Source organism: Cryptomeria japonica, chromosome 10, assembly GCF_030272615.1.
Source record: "Cryptomeria japonica chromosome 10, Sugi_1.0, whole genome shotgun sequence".
Lineage (NCBI taxonomy): Eukaryota > Viridiplantae > Streptophyta > Pinopsida > Cupressales > Cupressaceae > Cryptomeria > Cryptomeria japonica.
Genome location: NC_081414.1, coordinates 686,851,367 through 686,874,621, shown reverse-complemented (window position 1 = coordinate 686,874,621; position 23,255 = coordinate 686,851,367). Strand labels below are relative to the sequence as shown.

General features: G+C 37.1%; 1 long non-coding RNA gene and 1 pseudogene across 1 annotated transcript in view; both read right to left on the bottom strand.

The window, feature by feature from the left end:
- LOC131063431 (uncharacterized) overlaps positions 1-12,958 on the bottom strand; it is a 39,278-nt gene extending 26,320 nt beyond the window's left edge. Inside the window, exons 1-2 of the long non-coding RNA XR_009111062.2 lie at positions 12,907-12,958; positions 5,569-5,681 (exon numbers count right to left, since the gene is read on the bottom strand). This is a non-coding gene — a long non-coding RNA (uncharacterized LOC131063431). The remainder of the gene's footprint in view (positions 1-5,568; positions 5,682-12,906) is intronic.
- Positions 12,959-13,244: 286 nt separating this feature from the next.
- LOC131063404 (putative DEAD-box ATP-dependent RNA helicase 29) overlaps positions 13,245-23,255 on the bottom strand; it is a 72,273-nt pseudogene continuing 62,262 nt past the window's right edge.

Genomic DNA, 23,255 nt, shown 5'->3' with positions numbered 1-23,255 from the left:
TTTGTTGATGACATTATTTTTCGTGGAAATGATGGTTTGTGCAAGAAGTTTTGCTGATGATATGCAGATTGAGTTTGAGATGTCTATGATTGGTGAGATGAAATTCTTTTTGAGATTGCAAATTACTCAGTTGAATAAAAGTATTTTCATATCACAGTCTAAGTATATGAAGGAATTGTTGAAGAAGTTTGGTTTGGATGATGCTAAGCCAATTGGTACTCCTATGATAACCAGATGTAAGTTGACTAAGGATGATGATTCTCCGAAAGCAAATCAAACTAGATACAAGCCTATGATTGGTGGCTTGTTGTACTTGACTCAGACTAGGCCGGATATAATGAATGTTGCATGTCTTGTTGCTAGATTTCAATCTGATCCTAAGAAATCTCATGTTGTTGTTGTGAAGAGAATTCTCAGATATTTGAAAGGGACAATTGATTTTGGTTTGTGGTAACCTAGAGATGATGATTTCACTTTGAGTGCTTTCAGTGATGCTGATTGGGCAGATGATGTTGATGACAGAAAGAGTACTAGTGGTGGTGCATTTTTCTTGGGTAAGAGATTGGTTTCATGGATGAGCAAAAAGCAAAATGCTATTTCTTTGTCTATTGCGGAAGCTGAATACATTGTTGCTACTAGCAATTGTACTCAAGTAATTTGGATGAAGCAGATGTTGAAGGATATCAGAGTTATTTTTTATGAGCCTACTGCTATATATTGTGACAATTCAAGTTCTATTAACATTTCTAAGAATCTGATGTTGCATTCAAAGACTAAACATATATCAATCAAGTTTCATTTCTTGAGATAGAAGGTGAATGAGAAGGAAGTCAGATTGGAGTATGTATCTACAAAGGAACAAATTGCAAATATCTTCACGAAGCCTTTGCCTAAAGATACATTTGAGTATCTCAGAGAGAAGTTAGGGGTCCTTGTCCCTCCTGATGAGAACTAAGATGAATGGAGTTGCATCAATCCAATGGACTTCATAGAGATATCTTGTGATCCGGATTGATGAGTGAGGCTGCTACTCAAGGGGAGTAGTCAGTGTGGTGGTTCGGATGTTCAGATTTGTAAGTTTTCTCTAAGGAGAGATTATCTGGTATGGGTGAGAAATTAATATTTTGCATATGTGCCTTTTGCATTGATGTCAAAGGGGGAGAGAGTCATGTGAAAAACCCTATGGGGGAGAGAGCTATGTTGAGATGTGCGCATAATATCAAGGGGAGATTGTTGATTGTTGATTTCTTTCTTTCTTTGCATTGATTGTTTTTCACATTCATATGTTGCCATCAATGCCAAAGGGGGAGATTGTTGGATATTGTTGAGTAGTTTGCTGGAACAATGTTTTGTCATTGATGTCAACATATTTCTCCGTGTGCTCCAGTGTTGCAGTCAGATTAAGTGAGTTGGTTGGCTAGTGTGTTACAAATGAGTTGTTGCGGTTTAATGGGTTTCAAGATAAGTATCTCTAGTTGATTCAACGGAAGTTTCATAGGTCCACATGGTGATTTGATCGTGTTATAACATCCGGTATTGTGGTTAGTTTTCAGTTGTTCGTGTTATTCGGTATTTTAGATTTTGCTCTAGAGTTGCAATATCATGGTTTGCGGATTTGGCAGTGTTTGGGATGTTCAGGTGTGTCCTCAATTCAAATGGTTCATGATTTGGAGGTACGCAAGTGAATCTTTCAGTTTATCAGTCAGTTTAGTTGGTGTTCTTGAGGTTCGGTATAATGATGATGAAGATTCTAGCAAGTGGTGATGTTGAGGTTGTTGTTGTGGTGATTCAGGTTGCTTGTGGATATTTCTAGATCGTGTTCTATCCCTGTTGTTGGTCTGCATTGATTGTTGTGCAAGTTATTGACCATTTTTTTGATCTGGTGGTGTTCTTCATGTTATGCGACATCCATGATGATTGTAGCATGTTGCAGATGTTCGAGGTGTAATTCTTGGAGGCATTTCTTGCATGCGATGTTGGTTTAGGTCCAAAATATGTCTTAGCTGGCATTGTTTTGGTCTACATGTATTGTTGTAGCATGTGAGGTTATTGTTTAGTAATTTGTGTTGAGGGTTTAGCCGACCTTGAAATGTAGGTTGATGATTTGTATAAATAGATGTAACATTCATTTGAGAGATGTATCTCCGTGTGCAAACATTGATTTGATCTTTCAGTAGCAGAGGAGAAGTGTGAATAAGTGCGAAAGAGCAAAGTTTGTGTTATGTGCTTAACCAAAACTGTAACCAAGCATGAGAAGATGCTATTTCATCAGTTCATGATTCTCCGGATGTAATCCGAATGTTTTTGTAAGGCAATGAGCCTTCCCAAGGGTTGTAGCCCTTCTTGTTTTGTGATTTAAGCAGTGAGCTCTAGGCAATGTGCCTAAATGCATGTGCATTCCCCATTGTAATATTTCACTTACTCCTAATAGGGTATTATCTCATTGTGGGTAGGTTCCCACTGTGGTTTTTCCCTTAACCGGTCTTCCACGTCAAAAATCTTGGTGTTATGTGTGTTATTGACGTGGTGTTGTTTTATGCTTTCACTGTTTATTATCAGATCTGAATTTGAGTTTGTTTAAGTAGATCTTTTGTGCAAATTGATTCAACCCCCCACCCATTTCAATTTTCTGCATTGTTGCCAACAGTAAAGAGCAATCTTGCATCACCCAAAAACATTGGTTTATAAAATTTGTTTCTTTTGCAGGTTTTCTAGTAGATCCCAGTTAAGTGTGGCAATCTAACTACACCACATTCCTCCATCTTTAAAGATCCACAGTTGCAGTTTAGAAAACAAGCTTATATGAGAACCTTACATGTTCAGATCATGTTTCATGAAATCTTATTGCCACATGCATTACAAAAAGTTCCAAACTCATTAGCAGGCACAATAGAGTTCAACCTAGAACCACTGTTTTGATCATAGGATGACTGTATAAGCTTTGCAACAACACTAGTTACATTGGTCCCAAGGAGGTTTGTGGTATAAACTATATCAAGATCAGTTGCATGTTTCTCACTGAATTCATTCTAAAAGGTTCCCTTCTGCTTGTGGCCATTTATACATTACATTTGGCATTGAGATTTGCATTGTGGCCAGCACAAATCACTCTGATGGCTAAGGCTTACCATATGATACCACTGAAGTTTGTTTGAAAGGCAGTAGTAAGTCAGTTAGCTTCAATTCTGGCCATCATATTCATTAGAGAGTTCGATAGCAAAAAAAGAGATTGTATTGTACATTTGTTTGAAAACTCTGTAATTCACACATATCTATGCCTATATTGCTTTGAAGGCTAAGGGCTCATATTATTAGTCCATTGCAGCAGACTGTAATGTGTTCCATGTTGGGAATCAATAAAGATCTATTATGTTGTTTACTGTTCCATTGGGTTTCATTGTGTATTTGTATATTTGGCTACATGCTTGGATAATCCTTCACTGGAGCCTTCGCCCATAACTTCATGAATAATGTGTATCTGCTGGCAATTGTGCATATTCCTGTATTGGTATATGGCCAGATGATCATATACTGTCCACTTTCACAGTTTATTAGTCAGTTCTCAATTTCTGGGAGAAGTTGTTAAACCATGTTGTGAGCTTCCAAAGTGGGCTTTTTGAAGATTTATAGAGTTGTGCTTTCAATTCAAAACTGTTTGTATTGTTTAACATTACAGGCTAGCAGTAAGATAAATGAACACTGTTCAAATCTAGGATGATCTTGAGATTCTTAACAGCTCTTAATGAATGTTCTGGTTAGACTATCACTTAGGTTTTGAGAGAATGCTAACTACAAGATGACTCTAGAAAACATTAGGAAATTTACCAAACAAACCAAATCTACCATATTAATGCCGATCAGAAGCTTACAGACCCATAGTTCTAGAAGTCCATTCTCAACTGAAACTAGCACCTTGCAAACACATGCAGAATGTCCTCAAATTTGTTGAAAAGCACTTAACCTCTTCAACTGGTTTCAATTAGATGGACAAAACCCTCTCCATAAGATTTTCAATCATCTCTAAACTCTAACATTTCATTTCTATATTGTTAGGAAAATTCTACTTTTTACTACAGTACATTTGATCACTTTTTATTAATTGCTACTTATCAGTTGCAAAAGCAAACAAAATTATATCTGATGTTGTCATTGGAATTAATTGGTAACAGGATCTTCAGGTATTAACTCAAAAGTGCATGTAGTAAGTTAGACATTGCATGTGAAAAACAGATACTGTAATGTCCCCAAGTAAATTTAACCATTTAAGACATCATAATTCCAACATTCTCAAAGCAAATGGAAATAGAAATAGAAATTAACATCACGATGGAGTTCAACTTAAAAACCTTACTACCAACGTAAGTTTGGAAAGGATTATGATCTCGAATAGGATGCTTTGATACCTTAGCGTGACGACTCCCTCAGGGTTTTTGGATCCAAGCTCAGGCCTAATTTTGGGACGACACCCTCAAGGTCTTACATGGGTCGCTGATCTCTACCCATCTTGGGATAGACGCCCGATGGTTTTACACAGGCCTTTCCCTATTCATTATACAACCTTCCGACTACATTCATATTAAGGATTAACAATTTGTTTATGTCTTGTTTAATTGTTCTAACTTGTTCATTTGCTAGTTATGGATAAGAATTTGTATGATAAAGAATAAATAGTTCTGGATCCATACATGTGTTACAGATAAGAAATTAATTATTGAATTATTGCGATTTTATTAAAACACTAATATATTTGACATCCCCAAACCCCTTTATTCTAGTAATCATGAATTAAATTACTGATGTTGTATTTTGTTGTATTATGGATGACTTGCATTAAATATAGATTTCTGCGTAAATTATGAGTACCTTTGCAGGATCGCAGCAGAATTCTTGTAAACTGATCCCAGACGTGTATTCCCAGCCTAAGGAAATCGTATGCAGTGGATGTCAACCAATGGCTAGTGATTAGAGCAGCATATATTCAGACTGAAGTCCAGACGTGATTTTTCCTCAGCAATTTCCTCCCCTTTATATCTCTCAATTTGAGGGAGAGGTCACACCTCTTCATCATGTATGCCCTTTGGCAAGAGACATACCCTTTCACCATTAGCACCCTTTGAAAGAGTGCAACTCTTCATTATTTCTACCCTTTGAAAGGGACACAGCCTTTCATAATCAGATCTGCACTTATTATTTAAATCAGATCTAAACTTCTCATTTCCAAATTATCCCCCCTCTCAAATGAGGTTCTCTTCTCCCTTTTATATCTCATTGTTGAGGGAGTCACAACTTTTCCTTTCATGTCTTTTGACTTTTCATTAACTTAATTAATTTTTAATTAATCATATTTAATTATATTATTTTATATTTTAATTTAATTTTTAATGTTTTAATTTTATTATTATCATTTATTATTAAATTCTATTTCAAAGTGGGGACACTACAGATACATACTCAAAAAGTAATGTGTAATTCTTCTAATTTCAGGGACAATGAAATCCAGATAATTTTTAAATGTTAGTCACTATCCAAGGAAATTAAAGGAGCTTACATTAAATATTATATACTTACATTGGCATCATTGTCAGCAATCTAAGTTGTTTTTCGTTGCTGGACAGAACTTATTACTTGTAATGTATAGCTCTCTTTCTCCTCATTATATCAACTGCTTGACTAACTGGTATCTGAAAGATTCAATAATACTTATGAAACAGAATTCCATAAAATATTCAGGCAGCCACATAGTACACCTTTAGACACTGAACTAATGATTTTTGAAAATGTATTTGTATAAACTACAAACAGCAATACAAAGACACAAAGAAAATGTCTAAAAAATTGAAGCATCCTACGTTTTGACTCCTTGGTAATATGCACACTACTCTATTTTCATTTCATCATATCCATTCTCTGCATACCTTGAGAGTAACACATTGTAGCAAACTACTCCTTAACACATAAAATAAACTATATTAGTCAAATTAGAAAATTAAGAAATTGTAATATGTGTTTACAAAAGCAAACATGATATATGTTTAAATGAATTCTATTCTTTATTTTATAATGTAAAAGTTTTGATGTTATTAAAAAATCTATATATTGAATTTTTCATTCTCTTGAAACCATTTGTGCAATTTCTTGATTTTTCTAATTTGAAGTCAAAAATATAATGTATTTTCTCACAGTTCCTAACACTAAAGGACATTTTGTAGTCATCACAGATGCATCGAGTGAAGAAGATATAGGAGATGTGCTTATGCAAGAAGGTCAAATTATAGCTTGTGAGTTTAAAAAAATTCATCCTTATGAGTTAAATTATGCTGCACATAAATTTGAGCTCACGGCAATAATTCACACCTTACAATTGTGGAGACATTATGTACTAAGCCATTTGAACTCAAATCTGATAATTTAGGACTCAAGATATCTTAACCAAATCTAAACGCATGCCAAAAGGCGATGGCTAGTATTCCTATCTAACTATGACACTGACATCAACTATATTAAAGGCAAAGAAAATCAGGTAGCAAATGGTCTTAGTCAAAGACAGCCTACTGCTGCAATAGCTACTGCCCATTCATCATTTCAAATACAGGTTTTGAGAAACCCTATGAAAGATGAATTCTATGAGCAGATAAAAAAAGCTATTGTAGAAAACCCACAAGATTTTAAAAATGATGGATACCATTTTGAATCTAGTGGAATATTAAAAAAACAAGTGTAGAATGTATGTTCAGAATGAGATTGGTTTAAGAATTTTAGTACTAAGGGAAGCTCATTGTGCATCTTACTAAGGACACCCAAGAGTAACCAAATTGTTGCCTGATCTGAAACCACTATATTTCAAGAAAGGCATGACTGTAGAAGTATTGGGTAATATTCCTTGCATCTTCCACTACATTACCTACCCAACTTGATTTCACTATGTCATCAAAAAGAAGGCCAAGGCAATGGGCAGCACAAGGGCTCCAGAATAGTGTAAGGCACCTCACCTCCAATAGTCTACTAGCTGCCACATATGCAAATGTGTAGACCATAACTATCTGGATAACATTATCCAGTCCCACCTCATTCAACAAACTACACAAGATCTCAATATTTTTTACTTCACTGGAGACGTCAACTAACTTCAAAAAGACCAATTGTTATCCTGAAGCCACCGAAAAGTTAATGAGTTTCATACTCCAAAAGTCTACTCACCCATCATATATAATATTGCAACCTTTGCTTTTCCAATTTTCGTTTTTTCGCTCTACAAGCTTATGTGTTTTGTATCTCATCCTCTAATGGGCTACTCAATTCATAACTGCTTGGAGCCTTGAACCCCATACCTAGCATGGTCAATGCCATAACCAAATCCTTCCAAAAGGACTTGAAGCAACATTAAAAGGAATACTATTGTAGTAATTAAATTTGGCACATGCCAACTTCACCTCATGATGCAATTCCATATTTCATGCATTTGTAGCCCAATGAAAAAGAGCCCCCCATATCTCCCCCAATTGCTAACGATATAGAATTGTAAAATTTGGGTGAAGCTCCCATTGCCTCTAGTCTACTATTTTTCTTTTCTTTTTTGTACTTATATTCTATAACGAGAACTCTTGCCTCATTCTAAAGCTCCAAAATTTAGCATCTCAGCAAAGGGCCTGTGCAAGATGATATTACAAATGGTTTATACCTCTTCTCATATCCTTAGTAGTTAGTACAATGGATGCAAATAACCATTCCCTTTTTTGGACCTTCTATCACATGTTTCCAACAAAGATCCTTAGGCTTTCCACCTTTCTTACTTATCATGGATGCCATATTCTTTTCAGGAAAATGGAAATAAAGATAATAGAAGACAAAAATTAAGAGTGATACCATAGTGGTGTAGCCCATGAATCATGACAACTATTTTTTAAAATTTTAATAATTGTCACTTGAACTACTTGGGATAGGATAAAACAATACTAGTGACAAGGCTGAACGGGGTAGTTTCAATGAGGGTTGCAGCAATTTGATTTTGCTAATTTCAAATATTCATGTAGCAAAATCTTTGTACAAGCTATTTGGAACCCAGATTTAGTTTTCATAACAAAATTCATAAATCCAAAAAAGTTTTCTTTTGTAATAACCCAAAAGTTCAAATTTAGTCTTCATGACAAAATTCATGAATCAAGAAATCCCTTTTATAATATCCCCTAATTTCTAATGACAAACATGAGTGATTTCTCTATGATCGTTGGGGAGAGGCCGCTTACTTAAAATGAGCAGTGCCAATGCTTTTTGAAAGTTTAATTCTTCAATATAGATCCAAAGCCTTAGCATGCTTATTGGTATTAATCCAAATGTTTCTTTGTATACAATGACTCAAAAGTTCTTCAACAGATTTGGAATTGGACAGAAAAGGCATGATCACCACAATGAACTTTTAGACAGAGGCATAACCAAACTGACAAATACACATGCAAATACTAAATAGTAGTCTTGTTGTGACCTTTTCACACATCGCCCTATTGCAAATGGGGAACCCCTACTTTTTAGGCCCTCCTGGTCTTTTGGCTTGCATTTTTGGGTCTTTTCGTAGTAGTCTCGTCAGTCTCTCTCTAAGTTTGCGAATGTTTGGGGGTCATATTGGTCAAGTCTGCTTTTCTTTTGGGTGAATTTGATGAAGTCTAGGACTCGTTATGTTAATTTTAGGGTTTCTGCCTTCAGTCCTAGATTTTAGGGGTTTCTTTTAGGGTTGTGGAAAAACTGAACTTAGAATTGGAATCGGGACCCTTCAAGGAACCTCCCAGTAAAATTTGAGAGAATTCTGAGCACTTACTATTTTTAGTAAGTTTCACTGCCTCCCAGATTGGTCTAATTTTGCCAAAAATCAAACTTACTATTTTTAGTAATTTCTATTTTTAGTAAGTTTCTATTTTTAGTAAGTGTTTTTCAGACCTATTTTGCCCAAACCTTGACATTTTGAAAAACTTACTATTTGGGAAAATCTATTTTTGGCAGGTTCTTCACAGGAAAACACTGAAAACTGAACATCCCTAAAGACGTTGAAGACTAAACGCTTCTGAAGATCATTTCTAAATCCAGAAGAGTCAGAAGGCAAACAAGTTGGATCAAAAAAAAATGGTTAAGTTTGGAACTCCTATTCCAGAAGAGGAAAAACATGCAAAATCATCCAAGTCTAGAAATTCACATCAATCCACTAATGTCATCTTGATCCGAAAATGGCCTGAAATTTCACCAAGTCTGAAAATTTGAAAGATCTTCCAAAATCCAAAATTTGCATTATGATTCCTAGGGACCTAAAACCACTCTCAAACATCCTGCCAATATATATGAAATATAACTTAAAGTATAAGAAAGGAAAAAGACATATTGAAGATGCCACTTATACTTAAATGTTATATATATATATATATATATATGTCGTGAATTGGTAGAAAACATCAAATTCCTTCCTCAAGCAAGAATGCCGCCCAAACACTCAAGAGGGCGCCAAACTGGAGGAGCCATGGAGGATTAAAAAAACCACAATATTCCATGGCACATGCAAAATGCCGCCCTAGGGTGATGAAGGGCACTAAATTCAATGAGTCTTGGAATTCATAGCAAATCAATGAATTCCTTCCCTTAGTCAAAATTGCGCCTTGGAAAGTGATAGGGCGCCAAAATGGAAGGTCCATGGAATTCATGAAGTGGATGGAGTTCCATGTTCAATGCAAAATGGCGCCTTAGATGAGGGTTGGGCGCAAAACCAAGGGAAGCAAGGAAAATCCTCAAAATTACCAAATTCCTCCTCACCATCAAAAATCCACCTAACACTCAAGGAGGGCGCTAAAGAGGGATAATGAAGGAAAGTCCTCTAAATCATGAATTCCTCCCCATGAAGAAATTCCGCCATGAGACAAGGAAGGGCGTCAAAAAGAGATGTGCATGGACAGATGGAAAAAGGAGTGAAATCCATGCCAAAGGTGAAATAGCACCCTAGATTGGAGGAAGGCGCTAAACTCAAGATGCCTTGGAAATGGAGAAAATGTTGAAATTCCATGACAAATGCAAGATTGCGCCTAGCAAAGATGAAGGGCGCTAAAGATGGGGTCCCGTGGAAAACTAATGAATTCCTTCGCAATTGAGAATTGCACTCTGGCCAAAGAAAGAATGTTGAAATGACTAAGTCAAGGAGAATCAAGGAAGTGATGAATTCCGCCATGAAGAGTGAATTCCATGCTCAAGCTTGAAAACTTAAAAAATTGTCTAAGGCATGAAAATCCAAGGGTCAAGGAGGAATGAAAAGCAGAATTTCTCCCGGAAAAAAATTTTGAAAAATCCATTCTCGGGCATCAAATCATATCCAAATTTCAAAATTTTTACAGATTTGGATTCGTAGGAGAATTCTCTTCCTCCTGGGCTTGAAACCCTAATTTGTGGAAAATTCCTAAAAAATAAGAGATGGTGAAAATTGATGGAAAACTTTCTCCAAGCAAGGAAAGTTGAAGAGACTTCAAGAAAATTCTTCCTGAATCAAATTTTCTCTCTCCAACAATTCTAGATGTGCAGGAGCAAATATACGACGGCGGGGTCCACTTGCATGGTGAGGATCTATTGAACACATGGCATTATGGCAGATTCCTTTTGCATGCAGCCGTCACGTTCAGGAGATGATGGTGCATTTATGGCATCATGGGCAGTTTTTGCATGAGGGTACATTCATTGCATAGTGGGCACTTTTTGAATGTAATGCTTAATTAATGCTTTATGGGTGCCATTTTTGGTAGGAATGTAATTAATTGTGATGGGATGGAATTAATTGTATATGGGCTTAGTGGGCATTAATAGCTGATTCCCACCTTGTTGCATCTTGAGTGGGGAATCTTCTAGGGTGAAACCCTAATTAGGGTTTTGCATATAGCCAGGGCTTGAAGCCTATATAAAGGGGCGACCCCCCTCATTTGTAAGGAGGAGAGATTATTGTCTAAGATTGTTGCATCAGGATTGTTGAAATAGCCAATTTAATACATTGTTTGATTTTGATGGTGTATTCTTGTTCTATTTTAGCAATCTGCATGGTCTTGCTCTCTCTTCATAGATTAGATTTGCTTTCATGTTGTTAGAAGAGCTAGATTTGATAGGATTATTTGTTGCAAAGTCCAAGCTCATACTTTTGGTGTGCAGCTAATTGTTGCATACCGTGCAAAGTTAGCCTGAGCCCCATGTTATGTGTGTACTCTTAACTTTGATTATCAGTGAAGATTCTTCAATTCTGATGGTCTACATTGGTGATCTGAAAAAACTTCTACACACCCTTTGAAGATTGCACCACCTTCGCATAGTTGTGCTCTGCTGGAGAAGCGAAGCGTGGTTTGATTTTGCATGAGTGATCTTGTCTCTTGTTCTTAGGATTAGATTAGCTTTAGCATAGTTCTCTCTACCCTATTCTCATTTACTTTCAGCATATTCGCAAATCAAAAAATCCAAAATTAGGGCTTTCATTGCAAATCATTCATATAGAAATCCTTGAACTTGCATGTGTTTGGTATCCTCTTCAATTGAACATGCATAAGGCCCCTTGGGTTAACAGCAAACCATCAATCAACTAAGTCACGTCCACACACTGGAGGAACCTTGGAATTAGCCGTTTGAACTTTTTGTGCAATCTTAGCATACGGACTAATTTTGATCAAGAGAGGGTAAGGTGACCGTTGGTAACTTTATTCTGTGTTCAACGCTGTCATAAAAAACATGTCAACAAGTCCCTAAAGAAATTTTACAACATTTTTTGAAAAATTATGTTTTTGAAGATTGTTTTGGATTAATAATGTAATTTAAAAACATGTGGAACAAGTTAAAAGCCTGGAAGAGGAACAATCAACAACCCACAAAAATGGGCAAAACAGGCCTGGTTGCTGTCAAAGTGTGCCCGAACCAGAACAGCCTGCAAAAATATTCCTGCAGCACTATACAATCATCTGAAATCACATGGAGGTGAGTTTGCATGAAGGAGGGTTCCATCCACCAAACAATCAAAGTGAAAATTAAAAAATCTTGCATGCCTTTTATACCAAATGTTGGACGAATTTTTTGGTTTCCCCAAGTTTGAGATGACTATTTTTACGCATTTTATTGCAAATTTAAAAAAAAAACACTATGATTTTTGGCAAAAACTCGTCAGCGAGTTGTTGCTGTGATTACTCACCAGCAGAAAATTCTGGCAACTACTTGCCAATTTTTTAAACCATGGTTTCCACAACCACTTATCAATTAACTTTTATACATAGATTAGTTTCACCTTATTGATCTCTTTATTTATTTCTCATTACGGCATGGCTTTTGGTTTCCTCAATTTCTCTAGATGAGAATGACATAAAATACAGTGTATATTATTTTGATCACACATAATTCTGGCTAGACAACTTGTGTATCTCGTTACTGACTGGACTTATAGACTTTGTACCGTTTATAGTATTATACTATGCCGCAGACTATTGTAATTTTATGATTAGAAGCCATGCATAGTGCATTGAACCTCTTATGGATTTTGTTGACACAAAACTGTGATGTAAAAGGCTTTTTTCAGGGCATTATTTTAAAAAACAGTATGAAAGGCATCCATAAGAATATCAGCAAGGTCGTACGTAATCTTAAAAAATCAGCAGGCTATTATTCTTTAAAGTTTAAAAACACCTACACATATTGAGCTTGCCATCTTCATATGATCATTATGAAATTCATGTGAAAAGATATAAGGTTCTATTTCTTTCTGGTAAAAAGCAACTGCATATATATTTCCCAAGTTTCTGTGAGAAGCCCAATTCTACATATGAAACTTCCCCACCACAAGGTTTTTGTAAAAAGTCACTGCCAAAGTATAACCTAACAAAAACACAATCATGATATCAGTTGGAAGGGTAAGAAAAACACCTGCACAAGCTTTGCTTTTGCTGCTTCCCCTTCAGTCTCCAGAACTGTCTGATTAGGCCTCCAGTCAATCCAATAATAGTTTAGAATATATTCCATTTTACTTCAAACAGAACCACAGAGTTACAATATTTTGTTGCAATCTAAGAATTATAATAATTAAAAAGTGAGACAATGATAAATTATAATAATATGCAAAAATCACAAGCACCAAAACATAAAACTCTTGCACTCAACATGCAACCAGCACTCTCTTAATAACAAGTAAGAGAAAAAGGTGCAACTATGAAATTGCTTTTTGTGTAGATTGATTTTGTATTTTAAGGAAACGCCAGTGTGCTCTATAAACAAGACAAGCTCTCTAGTCTGAAATTTTTTTTTTGTCCATTCAATCTGAAGAACACTACATAGATAACAAATTCAATCCCACATGGAAAACTTGACTTCATACTAGACAAACCACAGAGAAATTGCTTCCAATATGTATGATTATCTTGCCTGAATTTTTTCAGCCACTCTGAAAACGCTAGAGCAGCAATCTCACTACTACCAATCTCATTTTTAAAAATTGGATGTCGCCCTCCAGAGGTAAATCCTTTGATCTTTTAACAGACTCTGTTGATGCAGATGACTGTGTCTTGGAATATAAGGGAAATGCATTTACACATGCCTTCTACAAATCTCTAAGCTCATTGGACTCATCAAATAGCTCCTGTATCTTTTCAGAGACTAGATCCAACACAGATTGTGGAAAATGTCCATAAATGGATTCTCCTTTCTCAACCACTTCATTGATTCTAGACAAATATTTTTCTCTATCACTTGCAACCTCGTCCTCCATCAGCACTGGTCGAACAGGTTTTGACAGGAAAAGATGCAAGTCCAAAAGATATGGCATGTCTTCTGATGTTACAAATGAATAAGCTGTGCCAGTTCGGCCAGCACGAGCAGCACAACCTACTCTGTGAACAAAAAGTTTAGGTTTCGGAGGAAAATCATAATTGACCACATTATCCAGAATTGGAATATCATTCCCTCTTGCAGTAACATCGGTTACAAGTAATAACATTGTTTTCCTTGCCCTGAACTTTGCAAGATGAATTTTGCGGGCAGCTTGATCCACATCACCATACACAACAGACAGTACTATTCCTTCTTCCCTAAATAATTCATTTAGGAATTCAACATGGTGCTTTGTTGCAACAAAAATCAATGTTTGCCGATCAGTACCAATCTGTTTTCTTGCCAGATGCAGCAATGCAGTATGTGTATCTTCATGTCACAAAGTATAGAATGTAAGTTTGAGATCAGGGCTAATTTTATTCTCCACATCTACTCGTACAAGTTGAGGATCTCGAAGGGCTGCCTTTGCAAAATCAGCAAGCAAACGAGGCACTGTTGCACTAAAAAGGAAAGTTTTGTGGGTCTCACTCAACTGAGTGAGTATTTTTCATATCTGCTCTGCAAAACCCATCTCAAACAAATGATCTGCCTCATCAAAAACTGCATACTCCACAGTTCGCAAAGATATGTCTTCTACCTCAGCAAGATGATGCAAAAGACGGTCAGGAGTTGCAATAATAATATCTGGACTCTTAGCTAATTCTTCAAAGTCTCCATGCTATCCCCACCCACAAGCACAGTGGCCTGGAGATCTGCAGCAAAGAAGGAATCAAAGTTAAGAAAAAAATAACTTTGATCATATGCAATGAAGAACAGAGGATAGTACGCAAAGCATACAAAGAAACAAAATACCTCAAGATCAAAACACACATAGCACATTTTTATTTTTTTTTAAATTGCAGCCAGTTCCAGAAGGGTGACGAGGAAAATACACAAAAAGTGACAAACTTGTCAAATATAATAAAAGCCTCATGCAAACTAGAGTTTTAAATGTTTTCAGATTTCCCAGGTAACAAACATATTTGTTTGAGGATTGAAATTTCCATTATAAATCCATTTTCCTTTTCCATTTACATGTATACCACAATAAAACTGAATGTTCAGCCTAATGTCAAATGATTTCATCAAGGATCATGGGACCATACTAGTCTAAGAGAACAGGAGGACAGATATTCACTGTAATGCAAGTTTCAAGCATACAAAGAACAATCAGTAAGAACAAACAAATTTGCAGTGCTGCAGCTTCCATCCTCAGAATGGACATTCTGTTGATGGTTTTGATTAGTAATTACTTATCTTTGCAAGTCTTGTCACTTCAAAGAGGGCAAGAAAAGAATGAATCTCCCAGCTAAGGGTGGGGTCCTATGGAGGGTACCGTCACTGCTATTCTTAGGTACAGGTGGTTCACAGAAAATAAAAATTACAGCAGCCACAAAATTTAGAATCTTTTCCAAAATACTCAAAGCAATCATTGTTTATGAAGGATTTTAGCTGATTACAGCAAAGTTGCATGAATATGGATATAGATACAGTATCTGACATGGATACAGCTACCTTTCAAGACCCCCTAATATGGATGTGGCTGTATACAGCAATATATATGTTCATTTATGATTTTAATTTCACAAATTTACAAAAAATTAAAATAACTTGCAGGGTCTTTTGCTTGTCTCTTTTGTTGAGAGAAGAGGGGAGACTGTTTCCAGGTTTATTTAAGGTCTTGGGGGTTGTGTTTAAAAGGTTTAGCACTGTTGATGTTGACCCCTCTCAGGATCAAAGTATAGATGGAATGCAGTGGGTTTCTTGAGTGGATAGGGTTATGGAGACAAGGACCTTCACCTTCCAAGGGTGTCATGCTCCCACCACAAGGGTCGGATCATAATCAATTAAATTTATTTCCTGGGTGATTGAGATATATGGTAGTGCCTATGCAGTTAATCAAATAATGAAAAAGGCAGCGCTAGTCATAAGGGGAGCACAAGCAAAAGATATGTTAAACGATTAAATTATATTTAACTAAAAAGGACAAAGGGCAGCGAATGAAGGGTTGTGATGAAAAATTGTAGCTCCCTCAAACATGATATAATAGGGAGATCATCACATTGTGGAGAGAACAAGAATTAAGGAATAATTAATTAAGATTTACTAATAATTTATCAACAGCCAAAAGGGGTGACTCATTTCTTGTGAAGGGTGGTGACTCCTTCAAGACATCAATATTAACAGCAAATCATCTCCTTAGGTAGAGAAAAGGAATGAATCAATCTAGAAATCAATTTGGAAAATAGAAAGTGACTTGCAAATAAACAATCACAGCCGAAGCGGATGAAAATCCTAAAGTAGAAATCAAGAGATCTAAGGACAAAAACCCTTATTTCTCATTATCAACTTTTGGACGAAAACCCAATCTTGACTTCCAACATAAATTAAGAGTTCTAAGGACGAAACCTCTTAAATTCTCTTAGTAAGTTAATGACAGAAACCCTTAATCTTGCCATTAATGAGTTAGAGACAAAAACCCCTGATTCAGGCAGATCTGAAAGCAATTCCAAAGCAGATATACAAGAGGAAATCATCACAGTTTGAAGGAGAATTATAAAAGACAACCAAAGTTCTATTTTCAGAATTATTCATAGAATAACTAAGTTATATATTATACTAAAATTTCATCACTTTAGATAAAATTATATTTATAATAAAATGCAATTATCATTCTAAGTTGGAATTATTGTTTTAGGGCAAAAATTAGAAATGTTCCAAAAAGGGGCATTACAAATCGTATCAAAGCTTTGATCTTGCCACCTGCCGGGTAAAGATAGAATGACAGATGCTTCTAATCAAAGAGATTTGAAGGTCGACGAAAAGAAGAGGACATGAATCTTGTTCAAGAATTATTGTACAAACTTGAGGCCCCCAAGAAATTATTGACAAATACCAAAGATTGTCAAAAGATTTCACAGATAGTGTTCCCCATGATGAGTACTTGGAGGTACTCGAGATCCATTATACTAACAAAAGAGATCTATTTGAATAAATAAGAAAAAAGGGGTGAGGAAATCAAGGAGCACTCTCCAAGAGATTCATTTAAGACAGTAGAATCAAGGAGCAAGCTCCAAGAGAATCCTTAAAGACAGCAGAAGAGAAGTCAAAATTAGAACCACAAGAAGTTGCCAAATCCAAGGAAGAAAGAAAGCCGAGACTATGTATTGAAGATGTATCCCTAATTGCAAATAATGCCCAAGAAACATTCACAAAAAAATTTGAAGTACTTGAACCATGTAATAGTGATTTGCAATGTACAAATGACTATGTGATACTATTGTGAGGAATGATTTGTCTAAAATTGACCCCCATGAGGAGGAATCGCAAGATTATCAAGAAAACTCCATGATGATATACACCAACTACATGGAGGCTGACCAGAAAACATTCGAACTCCCTTGTTCCAAGATCAATGGATTCATTGATGGGTTGATTTGTAATCATATGAGGAAGAATTCTAGTTTGCACGTGGCAAACCTAAGAGAGGCCAACATAAACACCATAGGACAACAGATGCATTCACCAAGTTGCAACTTCATCACACTTGAAGAAAAAACGGAGATAGTTACCTTGAGGTATTTGAAGCTTGATGTAGATGAGCACTCAAATCATCCCTACAAGTACAATTAAAAGAATGAAAAAGATGATAATAGTGTGGATTTACTTTTCATTATATACTTTCAACATTTGTGTCATCATGGAAAGTACTATAAGCATGGAAAAAAAGTGAAAGATACGACCTGTTGAAAAGGAGACCTAGATCCTTTTACTCAAATGCACAAAGGAGTGGGAACTTGATATTCACAACACTCCCATTAATCATAATGATGAAGAAGGCAACTTTTTTCTATCATTCATGATGATAATTGAAAGTTTGTATCCATTGCCCAAGATCTTTGGTGGTAATGAAATGAGAGGACAAGAGATCATGATAGTGCATGATCCCATCTTTCTTATTCTTTTTCAAGGCCAAAATCTAATACCATACATATGAATGAGAAATATTTTTATGGTGATTGGGTTAAGTAGGAAACACTATTTTATAACATATATCTAATACAACCACATAAGAGAGGATGACACATGACAATGGATTTTTGTGAGCAAAGAGTAACTTATTAAAGCTACCTAGCTGCTATGAGAAATGGCTATGATACAGTATTTTCCATCTTTTTATTATGGTAAGCATTGGATGGAACCTTTGGAATGTTCCCCCACAAAACTCACACTAGTGCATGTAAGTTCTGATGAATACTAAGAGGGGGGGGTGAATTAGTATGCCAAAAATCTTTGCACTAAAACACTTACACAGTCTAAAGATAAACCGGTAAAGCAGTCTGACAGTCAAACCGGTTACCACACATACAAACCAAAATGCAAATAAAACATTCACCCACAAAAGCAATACAACCATAACACAAGATATTTGACGTGGAAACCCAACTAGGAAAAAAACCACGATGAGATGGAACTCACAAGTCACTATGTGCAGAATAGAAACCAGACCGGTTAAGGTCAGACCGGTTAAGGTCTTACAGTGTTCTTTACCAGAACAGATCCTGTTAGGAATCTCAATCTCTGTTAGGAGATAAGTCCGATTAAAGACTACCTTGTTAGAGGATTTTAGATTCACATGTGTGAACCACCTTGTTAGAGGATTTTACAAAGGCTTTGAGGCCTACCCAGTTAGGAGCTACTGACTTGTTAAAGATGTGAGTAATCAACAAGTGTTTGATCTATCTAATAGCACAAATGGCTTGGTTAGATCCAGTATTGCTCACAGCTAATGCATTCCAACATTACTTCAATCTTCTCTATCTCTCTCTCAGTTACAACTCGATCTTCTCAGATAAGATCGCTCTTCCAACAACTCAACATCCACCTTAAACCCTAGCTCAACATTAATCCTTTTCGCAACCACCTAAAACCCTAGACATGATGTCCCTTTTAAAGGAATCTGATTTCATGTCGGTCCAATAGGATTTCTTTACAATTTCCTAGGTTCAATGAACCTAGACATACTTAGTAACACGACACAGGAATCACCGTTAATGTGTCGGCACCGTCAAACAATCGGTGGATTGGAAACTCATCACAAAATGCCGGTTGGTAACTCATCACAGAGTATTACCGGTTCATACAAAATACCGGTTGTCGGTTTGACAAAAATGAAGACTGGTAAGAATGTGTTGTGCCGCTTTGCACCCTTGTACCACTTGTGATCTACGAACCGCTTGGGGTCGACATGCCGCTTCAAACCGGGAAACACATTCTGCAAAATCACTACTAGTCAAAAGACTAGAATACAACATACCGGTTGGAACAAATACCGGTTGAGCATGAGCTCATACATATAAAGGGGATCTCAATACAAGTGTGTGTCCATCAATGACAATCACAACATAAACATCAAAAATGCCAACAATCTCCCCCTTTGGCATTGATGGCAACACTTACGAAAATAAAATTTTGACATCTAAGTGTTTTACAACAAAAACTTGCCATTAACAAAATTGCTCCCCCTAAGCATATACACTATCCCTTAATCAACAGAGTGTATAGCAATTTTGCATTCAGAGCATAATCATCAGAGCATATAGCATATATCACAACATATATCAAAATTTCAAAATTTTAAAACCATATACTTCTCCCCCTTTGCCAACAATGACAAAGTACCGCTGAAAAACCTGTTTCCATATATATATAAAAGAGTTTATGACAATAATGAATAATACTTGTCAAAAACCGCTTTATAGTCCTGCAAAAATTGTTTCATGGAAAGAAATACCTGTTCCTCCATGGCATCTATTGTGCTCACTTCTTGTGTGACTGTCAGGGCATCCAGGTTCAGATAGCATTTCTAGAGAATTTGCAGTCGTGGAAGTAATACCAGTTGAAGCTCCTGCAAATCCCTAGACCTTGTGCTGATCTCTTGCTCTATCTTGGCTGACTGGATCTGGAACCGGTGAACGGTTTGCCCATATCCTGCAAAGGAGTCGTAAGGAGTCTTGAATGTGCTTAAGTAGGATTGTAAGTCCGTTTGAAGCTGTTGCTTCTTGGCTAGCACATCATCACAGAACAGATGAGGTTGACAGATTTTGCTGAGTAGCAAGTTTCCCTCATCCAAGGCACTCCTTATGTCCTTTTGATCCTTTAACAGTTCAGTCCTAAGCTCATTTAATTTCTTCACGAAAGCAACATTAAGAGCCTTTTGGTGCTCTTTCTTTACATTGCCACTGCTGCTTCTTCTAGACCCTGCACCTGATCATCCACTATAGTACACAGAAGTTTGAGTTGTGCTAGTGATGAATCAGTGTCAGGAAGATTAGTACCGGGGATTAAACCGGTAAGTGTGTCTACAGCTGCCTGAATGATGTCCTGTTCCTTTTTCCTGCGAATGATCTCAAGGCGCTCTTCAGCAACCTTGATGCTCTGCATAAGCTCCGACTCACTTGCAGATTGGAGATCGATAGGACTAGAGAGATCAACCGGTGAGGGTTGACTTCCGGTTGCCTTCGGAGTCTCCACCTGAGAGCTTTTTGCCGCTTCTCGTTCCTTGGCTTCTTCAGTTTTCTTCTTTTCCGCTTCTCTTCTCTTCTCTTCTTCCTTGTCTTCCTCTGCCTTTTTCTTCTCCTCTGCTCTCCTCTTTTGCTCTTCCTTTTCTTCTTCTTCCCTCTTCTTCTTCTCTTCCTCTTCCTTTTTCTTCTTCTCATCCTCTTCCTTTTTCTTTTCTTCCTCTTCCTTCTTCTTCTCTTCCTCTTCCTTCTTCTTCTTCTCTTCTTCCTTCTTTCTCTTTTCTTCTTCTTCCTTCTTCTTCTTTTCTTCCTTGTCCTCTTCTTCCTTCTTCTTCCTTTCTTCTTCTTGCTTCTTCTTCTCTTCATCTTTTCTTTTCTCCTCTTCCTCTTTTCTCTTCTCTTCCTCTTTTTTCTGTTTCTCATCTTCATCCTTCTTCTTTTTCTCTTCCTATTCTTTTGTCGCTTGCTGTGTGTCCACAGCTTGTTCACCACCCTGATCGGCCTGTTGCCCCTGTTCAGTTCCCTCAGAAGGTATGTCCTGAGTGACATCTTCTATATCCAAGGCATCGACATCTATGGTGTTGATTGGTTCCTCCACCAGGTTTCCTTCCTCATCAAAAACCTCATCTGGTTTGGAAATAACCAGTTCCTTTTCCGCTTGGAGGTTGGCCATTCGAGCTTTGTGAAAGCTGATAGCATGGGCCATGTGTTGATGTGTATCCTTTTCTACATCATCAACTCTCCCTTCCAACAACCAAAGTCTTCTCCTTGTGAAGAAGAGACCTTTATTTTGATCCAATACATCAAATAATTCTGAATTTGAAAGTTCAGGGAAGTACTGTGCAAAAACTTTCTCCCTATTCTCTTGTTCCTTTTCAATGGCAATGCGCCATTTGTTATCCAATGCTTTAAATAATGAATCTGGTGTCTGAGATTTAATCTCTGATGGTGACCGGTCATTTTTACATAAATAAAGAATGATTTCCTGCAATACTTCATCTTTTTCTTCACTATTGAATTCATCATAATAATCTATTAAATCATGAAGTAACTTTCTCCTAATATTCTTTACTATTCTTTGACAATGTGTCAAAGGTTTGTAAGAGGAGATATCTATATTTACCGGTGCGGATGTTGCCGATTCATTCTTCTTCACCTTCTTGGTCTGTCTAGCCTTCTTTGGCTGTTCATCAGACTCGGTTTCTTCGGAGTCCGGTTCATTTGCCTTAGTCTTCCTCTTTCTTTCGAAGACTTTTGCCGATGTTACCTCCGGTTTCTTCTTTGCCGGTGACCACTTGGTCACTCTTGGAGTCTCAGTGGTAGCTGGTGCTGATGTTGCAGGCACTGCCTTAGCTTTCTTAGCTGCCGGTTCTTTTCCCTTCTTCACCGATGGTTCTTCAACCGGTGCGATCCTCTCCAATTAGGTTCCGGTTCGCTTAGCCTTTGGATCAAGAGCGAGGCAATAAGGGTTGAAGCATACCCTTCCAGCATGTCAAACATGACCTCATAGCCCATAGGCTCCACTTCCTCCATTCTAGGCTCAACAGCCTCCATTAGACATTTGTCCTCCTGAATAGTGAAACAGATGTCATCTTCATACTTCTTCACTATGTCACCTGAGATTTGTACCCTCTGACTCATCTTTCTTCTGAACTCATCAAAGTATTTGTTCAGTACCTCAAGGTAGCCGGTTCCAATGGCTTGCACACTTTCCTTTATCTGCTTGGTTACCGGTTGGTCAGGGGACCACTGGACATCTCCTACACCCGGAAAGTAGCCTTGAAAATAGAAAAACAACCCTACCAATAGTTGTCGAAACTTAAATCTCAGTGAATTGTCCTTTTTGATTGCCTTAAGATTTAACAGGAGTTGCCTCTGCATACCGGTGCATAAGTCAGATGATTTATCCTCTATAATCATCTGGTAAGCGGCATTTACTGCTGCAGCAGATACAGAATTAATCCTGTTGGCTAAGAATGTTCTGTAGCCTATCACCATGCAAGCGTATTTTACCAATTCATCCTTGATAGGATTAACTATCATACCTCGTGAATCACTTGTCGAACCGGTGAGCTTGGTCATTTCCGTTTTGCTTACCGTTCTCAGGGCTGGCACTTCCCCTGTGTTGCAGAAACCGGTGACTGCATGAATTGCCTAAGGCGTGATATCATGTGTTCTCTCCAGGTACATCTTGTCACCATGGACTCTGCTCAAGATGATCTTGATGTGATCCTCTGTGAAGTCTTCCAGAAAATATACCGCATTATGGAGTTTCTTCTTCTCTAAGATACTGAACTCCGGTTTGATCCTTTTGTCCTTTCCGCAAAATAGACCTAATTGAGTATGAATGGCTAAGGACCCTAGGTCTTCTATCTTGCAATCAATATAGTCTGAAATTCCTTCTTCGACTATGACTCCAGCTAGAACTTGTGACGAAGCATTATACTTGGACTTCCTCTGAATGAAACTTTCTGACTCAATGGATGTGCTTGAACTGGTATGAGATGCGGAAGCCATTGAAGAGTATTTCAAGAACACAAAAAATACCTTTCAAATGCGAATTTAGGGCTTCCTAATTCTGCTTTACTTCGCTCTCCGTTGGATGCCAAATCACCGCTTTGAGTTCTCCACTACCACTTGCAAACTAGATTTGAATCTGTTTCAAAGTTATACAATTTCTTGAGATCTAATGCTCAAATCGCCTTTTCTTCGCTCTGCACTTGAAAACTTTTCTTCGCTCGAAAACAAATAGTGAGAAATGATTTGAAAAATGCATTTATACATGTCTCTCACCTACCATCATTAATGCTCCTCTATTAGGGCGTAAACCCTAATTTGCCTTTTGACCATTTCCAGTCTTTTGCCAAGCGACAAGTGTAGCATACAGAT